Here is a 7,319-nt window from a genome sequence, read left to right on the forward strand (position 1 = left end):
GGAAAGAGCAAGTGAAATTATTATTTTTTTAATCCAATTGTAATAAAAGGTTGCTGTCTAGTCCTCGAGCTATTACCTATGAAATACACACACACACACACACACACACACACACACATACCTGGAAGCTTCCATTTCTCCTGCTAACTAAAATGCATTTAAATTTGGCAGAGCTCACTTCCTCTTTTCAATTATTTAGTAAATTGGGAAATAGGAAAAAGTCATCATCCTACAGATTAACGTGTTTGGTTTTTTTGTGTGTGCCTTTTCTCTGCCCCCAAACCCACAGCCAGACTTCTGAGAAGCGTGTAAGCATGTAGTGTATTAATCGTTTCCCAGTTAAAGGGAAGGTTGAGCAGGTCATTCCAAGTGGAGGGCAGACAGAGGCAGTAATTAGTGGGGCTCCTTCGGAGCCCTGTTGCTCGGAGCCCGGCTTTTCCTCCAGCCCCAGTCAGCCCTTAGCTGAAGGAAGGACATCCTGTGATGATGGCATACAATGTCCTGTTTGTTTATTATTAAGAGCGTAGACCTTGCATTCCTGCTTCTCATTACAAAACAAACCAGATGCTTTACTTCCTCCGATGGTCTGGTGCCTTCAGCAAGAAGCCCTCTAATTCAGAGGAACAATGGTGCATGGGGTCCATTTACAGCAGGCACCCCTTTGCCGTCGCTGTGGCAAACACTGGCCCAAGTCTCCCACTTTTCCTGCTTGCCTCATAAAGGTGGTTGTTTTGAAAACCATCTCTCCTTCCACCTCTGGCTGCAATGTCTTTATTTTAAATACACGTGTGCCTACACACCCACGTCTCAACACACACACACACACACACACACACACACACGCCCACGTACACACACCCAGTCTCAACATAATAATACCAACTTAGTCATACAATGAAGTGGACAGCTGAGTATTTGTTTACAGGAAGAAGCAAAAACAAAAATCCCAACTCAATCATAAAAATATTGTCTGCTTATCTTTGACCTTTCTTTCCTCCTTTTCAGGATGCTTTTCTAGAATTTTTTTTTTTTGGGGGGGGGTGAGGGGGTAGCGGAGAGGTGGGTGGTAAGTCAAAGATTAGGTGCCAGGAAATAAAAATTTTTTTGCTGTGTCTAAAAACCCTTCCACAGCCTCGGTAGTACAGAATAATTAAATTCCCACTAGGGGACATAAGCAACACACGCTCTGCTCACAGCCCGGTGACCTGTTGTTGCACCGTGTGCCAGAGGGGACGCTAGCACCAAGAGGAAGCGGGACTTTCAGCTGGCAGATGTCTAACACGGAGTGAACAATCCCTAAGAGTTCTCAGAAAGCTCCAGGATGATTATTAAACAAGAGAAATCCAGCCTTCTTGAGAGGGTTTACAGACTGATGCTGAGTCAGCGCCTCGGTGGACAGGAAAACAATGTAGTCATCCCGAAGGCCGGCCTGCTGTCCCACCAGTCTCGCCTGCAGATGTTCGGGGGGGACCTCACTTCCCTTTCAGAAGCAAACTCCGCTCGTAGGCCACAGATACCGTGCACGTCCCGGTGAGTCAACCGGGACGAAGCGAGGGAACAGGCAAGAAGCTGGGATATTTGAGGTGGGAAGAGGCTATTTTAAGCCAAATATTTACTTTAATGACTGGAAGATGCCAGTGAATCAACTCACTGTTAATTAAGATCAGCCTGCACTCACCTTCAGAGGTGGTGAAATGGGCTTGAGTCTAAGGAGGACGCAAACTTCAAATACCAGTGTGGGGCTTAGCCGGGCAACCCTGAAATTAGTTCCAGGTGTTCCAGCTGAGCTGGCGAAGGCACGAGTGGAACCTCAAGGAAAGTAAATTTGGAGACACAGAGTGTTGGGTTATAAAATTCTTCAAATCTTTGTGTCTTGTCTAAAATAATAATAATAATAATAATAATAATAATAATAATAAAAACCACCACCACACACCCCTAAACCAAACCATTTTTAAATTGCAATTATAGCAGTCAGGGATAGGCAATAATATACATTTAAATGAAACATCCCAAAAAGGAAGAAGGAATGAAGGAAAGAAAGCATAATTATAAAAAGCATGCTCCTATAGTCATATTTAGGTACTGTCCAGCACAAAATAGTTAAAGGGGAAGGAAAGGGGGTGACCTGAACTTCACTCAGCCCTTCCAGAAGGCCCCAGCATCACATGCAGAGTGCTGACAAAAGCAGGGCGGCGCTGGCATTGGTATAGCTGTGCAGAGAGGGCTATCTGAGGTTGCCACTGTCTGAAATCTCAAGTCTCAAAATGTTTGTTTCCTACTAATAATTTGACTCATTTTAAAGTCACTATATCATTTCCCTCCCTGTTAAAACACTGGGGTGAGGGGGGGGGAGAGAACATACAACCTCAGTTATGTTTATTAATCAGCATTTCTCAGGCAGAGTTCTCTCATTAAGCAAACCATGAAGGATCTAAATAGGTGGCTCTCCGAAACCCCTATCTGTTGCCTTTGATGGTATCACCACAACGGCTCAACAAAACCCGTCACTCGGTTTCAGCTACTGGTCCCTGCCCAGTCCTTGGGTGGAATGGGAATTGCAATGTAAGGGGCAGATGACTGGAGGAGAAGACTATTGTAGAAAGAAAGGAGATTGAAGACCAAATCTGGAGACCTGACTTCAGTTGGGGGGGGGGGGGTATTTTTATTATTTTTTGCCTAAGGAAAGTAAAAGATGGGATGAAATGTGCCTGAGATGAAACGTGTTTTCATTTTCTAATTCAACTCCTCCTTTAACCAAACAAGGTCAATGACAGACTAACCACATCAAGAGAACACCCCCACCACCCTCTGCTCCACACTCCCTACCCACCCACCCACCCACCCTCACCCCCCACACCCATTTCCCACTTCCTGTGAGTTAGGCATCTTCATGCTGGTAAACATTTGGGGACCAACTGCAAGCCCGCGCTCTCGGAGAGGGGCACCGCCACTTTGAAGCGTTCCCACATGTCTCCGAGCCCGGCTGAGAGCGAGAGGGACACTTTGCTGTTTAAACATTAACAGCCTTTTGAACTCGAATCGCTGGGCCCGGCTTCCTGGCAGCCTTCCTTTTCTAAACGCCGGACAAGAAGAGCGAGTATGTGTGAGTGAGAGAGAATGTATGTATGACACATGCTATGTTACAATGCGGCGTATGTGTCATTGGTATGATATGTGTATGATGTTTCAGTGTGTTGCATCAATTTAAAAATAGCACGAGGCTTCCTTCTGGTGACACAGCTCACCACCCAGCACTTTGGACATACACCTTCAGGGCCTAAACCTCGAGAAGATCCTGGCAGGGGGGCGGGGGGGAGGACACACAGTTTGAAATGAGGTCAGTGTTTTGACTTCCTAAATAAAAGATACAAAAAACTAAACACATAAAAGAATCCAAGTTGGGCTTCTTCCTCCCCTTCTCTAGGAAACAAGATCTTGTAACTGCTGTCCAGAGGACTTTGTAAGACCCACACAATGTCGGAGGTCCCAGGGTTTACCAGATCACCTGTTATCGTCACACCTAAAGGGTTTCTTTTGCCCTCTCTTCAGACAGGCAGCTGTGTTTTTATCAAATCATTTATACATTTTGTACATTGAATTGAGTGTGACATCCACCCACTTAATAAGAATTATAATCATTTCCATATTAAGTGTGGGGAAACCAAGATAGGTTTCCAGTATTTTTCTTCCTAATTATGTTTTCATGTGAGTGAATATTCAGAGAAAAGAGGGGTTTACATTTCTGAAAAGGCTGTGGGGAAGGACACGGGAAGCCAGATTATTTCTGAGCTCAGAAAACATTTCCTCATGATACATTGGTGGGAAAAGGACTAAAACGAAACTAACCAACACACGGCAAGATATGGACTGAATGTGAAAGGGAAAGAGAGCAGAAGGAACGGTGTACATTCTGAAACTCTGCTGCCTCTTCCCTCTTCTCTTCATTTAGGGAAGAGGGAGAGTAGCTTTCCCACAACAGAAGGAAGATATGGGGCAAATGTTTGTTTCTCTCACCTTTCAGTGGGAGGAGACCACACTGAAAGAGGGGAGGACTCAAGGTGGAAATGAAGAGGGAGGGAGGGTATAGATAGGAGCACTTTACTAAAGTAAGATGAAAGACGAGCAAGTTGGCTTAAAAACAAAGATGACCCTGGCCTAGTTGCTCAGTTGGTTAGAGCAGTGGTCGGCAAACTCATTAGTCAACCGAGCCAAATATCAACAGCACAACGATTTAAATTTCTTTTGAGAGCCAAATTTTTTAAACTTAAACTTCTTCTAATGCCACTTCTTCAAAATAGACTCGCCCAGGCTATGGTATTCCATGGAAGAGCCACACTCAAGAGGCCAAAGAGCCGCATGTGGCTTGCGAGCCGCGACTCCTGGTCAGGGCACATACAAGAATCAACCATGAATGCATAAACAAGTGAAACAACAAATCTATGTTTCAATCTCTCTTCTTCTCTATCTATCAAAAATCAAGATATAAAAAAAATTAAAACCAAGGTGAAGCGAAGAGCAGCTGTGATGCCAGGAGAGCCAGCATTGGCCACAGCAGGAATGAGTGCCCCACAGTTGAGCCTGTATGCTTCCCTGAAATCACAGAATGTTAAACAAAGGATCAAGGAGAATGATTTCTTCTTAAAAATGGGACTGCCGCCCAGCCGGTGTCGCTCAGTGGTGGAGTGTTGACCCACAAACCAGGAGGTCACAGTTCAATTCCTGGTCAGGGCACATGCCCAGGATATAGGCTCCATCCCCAGTAGGGGGCGCCCAGGAGGCAGCCAATCAATGATTCTCTCCCATCATTGATGTTTCTATCTCTTTCCTGCTCTCTTCCTCTCTCTGAAATCAATAAAAATATATATTTTAAAAATGGGACTGCCCTGGCTGGGTGTACTTGGTGGGAACATCATTCCATACACCAAAGGTTGTGGGTTCTATTCCTGGTTGGGCACACACTTAGGTTGTAAATGAGTTTAGAGAGAAGAGACAGAATAAAGGTTAATAGTTGAAATCATCTGAATTCCTCACCAAAGAAAGGGAATGACGAAAAAGAAAAAGAAAAAGAAAAAGAAAAAGAAAAAGAAAAAAGGAGGACCTTAGTAATCTGTTTAAAAACACACACACTTTATTTAGCTCTGCTCCCAAGACATTTAGCATATAGTCTCAGGTGAGGACCATAGATCTACCTAGCCCAGCACCTCACTTTCCTGCTGAGAAACAGAGGGCCAGATAGGAAGCATAAAGGGCATCTCTCCTGTAGTCTTGATATTTGGATCTTACAGACAGCTGTGAAACTGGCATGCCACAGACATGCCACTGTGCAGGGAGAGGGCAGAACCAGAATTGTGCTCTCTGGATTTCCAGCTGAGAGACTAGAGTTTTATATTGAATCCCTATGTATTATTAAGCAAACACCTACTGGGCCTAAGGTACAGATAAGCTAAGAAAGGGGGCGGGAGGGGACCTGCCTACCCTAGAACCTTTTAAATGCTAAACTGGTGGCGATGCGACTAACATTAACCCCCCCTAATTCAGTGCCAGACAGAGACGGGCCCCTTCAATGCCTTCTCCTCCACCAGAGGAGCTGAGAGGTGAGAAGGGAAGAGAAGGCAGCAGTAATACAATGACAACCCTCCTTTAATAGACACCTTATCTTTGGAAGAACTCTCTCACGTTGACTAAGAATAAGCCAGGAAACCTTTTAACAAGGAGATAGTGTGAGATTCTGAAGCCATCAGCCCTCGCTTATCAGGTCTCCATCTACAGCTCATTGTTTCCTTCAAGTCCTCACCAGGGCAGCGGGGGCAGCGTTAATGTTCAATAGGCATCTTCCCCATTAAGGTGCACCCCTGGGGACGGAAGGGCAGCTCTGCATTACCCTAGAAGGGGCCCATCACAGGGAAAGCCACAGCTCTAGGGTGTGCTTTAGGCAGCTCCTTTCTAAAAGAACAGGCTAAATAAATAAATAAATAATAGGTAAAAATAATAATAATAATAAAAGACCAGGCACTGCCTTTAGGAGAGATAATCCCACAGTGCCTGTCCATTAGAGGTATTAGGAGGCAGGAGAGCCCAGGAGGAGAGCTCTGTCCTGACAATAGACAATTAAAGCTGATAAATCCAAGCTACTTGTTGCTGTTCTAATTCCACCTAATTGTAGGCCACTTGTGCTGGGGCTCCCGCATGTGGGGATGAAGCTACTCTAATCTCCAAAATACCTGACCTACTTCCTGCGGGATCTTTCCAGCATCCTTTTCTTCCCATCTGGACCCCCTTTCCTCTCCGACTTTTCCCTCCTTCCGCAGAGCGTGAGATGGGGAGAGGGGTGGTGGAACAGAAGGCTGCGTCCAAATCCGTAACTCCGGGGGCCTTAGACAGTTTACTAATCATAACAGCTAATCATGTTCCCGGGCACACCAGAGAATAAATTGCACTTTGCATTAAGCTCAACAAGTGGCACGGGGCACGCCGAGTATCCAACTGTTAGATCATTTCTCGCTGCCAAACCTGCATGTGCTTCTGTGCGCCGCGTACACGCCTCGGTGGTTCTATTTGTAGCTGTTGGCTCACTAATTATGCTGCCACCACCAGCGAACTCAGAGAAAGCATTCATTTTCACCCAGCACCCCAACCCATATCATTCTATCTACACAACAGAGCCAGTTAAATGCCAGTTTGGTGCCTGCCTACATGGGTATGCTCTCCTAGAATCCACCAAAGGAGCAAAATGATCTTTGCAATCCAATTTTGGCTCCAAGAATATATTCTTTTATGCTAAAAAACCTTTAAAGAGCCATCTCTGCCAAGCCTTCCCCACTCGGTAGCCTCAAGAGTGTGTTTGTAAAAAAAAAAACACATAGCTTTAGAGTTAACCGTAATTCCAACCACCCATTAGAATGTGTTGTTGGTTGTTCAGGAAAGAAATCCTTGTATTTCAGATATACGTACTGAAATATTTATGGATAAAATTATATGCTTTCTGGTATTTGCTTCAAAGTCATCAGAGGTACCCCGGGTCTTGAGTTGGTTGTAACTGTTGAACTGGGCAATAAAGCGAGTTACACCATTCTCTTCAGTATTTTACAAAATATTTTCTAATAAAAACGTTTCAAAATAAAACTTTAAATTCCACTTGGCCCACTTCAAGTTATTATGTTGTTTCACTCAGGTTCAGCGCCTTTCATTGGTATGAATGAACATCAAACAGAGAAGCGCTGGTATAAAAGGAAGGCGCCTGCCTCCTGAATTGCCCCCATTGACAGAAACAGTTTCTGGGATTGCACTCGTTTGGGGAGACATGTTTTTTTTGTTAT

The sequence above is a fragment of the Pipistrellus kuhlii genome, unplaced genomic scaffold (genome assembly GCF_014108245.1).
Source record: "Pipistrellus kuhlii isolate mPipKuh1 unplaced genomic scaffold, mPipKuh1.p scaffold_m20_p_5, whole genome shotgun sequence".
Taxonomy (NCBI): Eukaryota; Metazoa; Chordata; class Mammalia; order Chiroptera; family Vespertilionidae; genus Pipistrellus; species Pipistrellus kuhlii.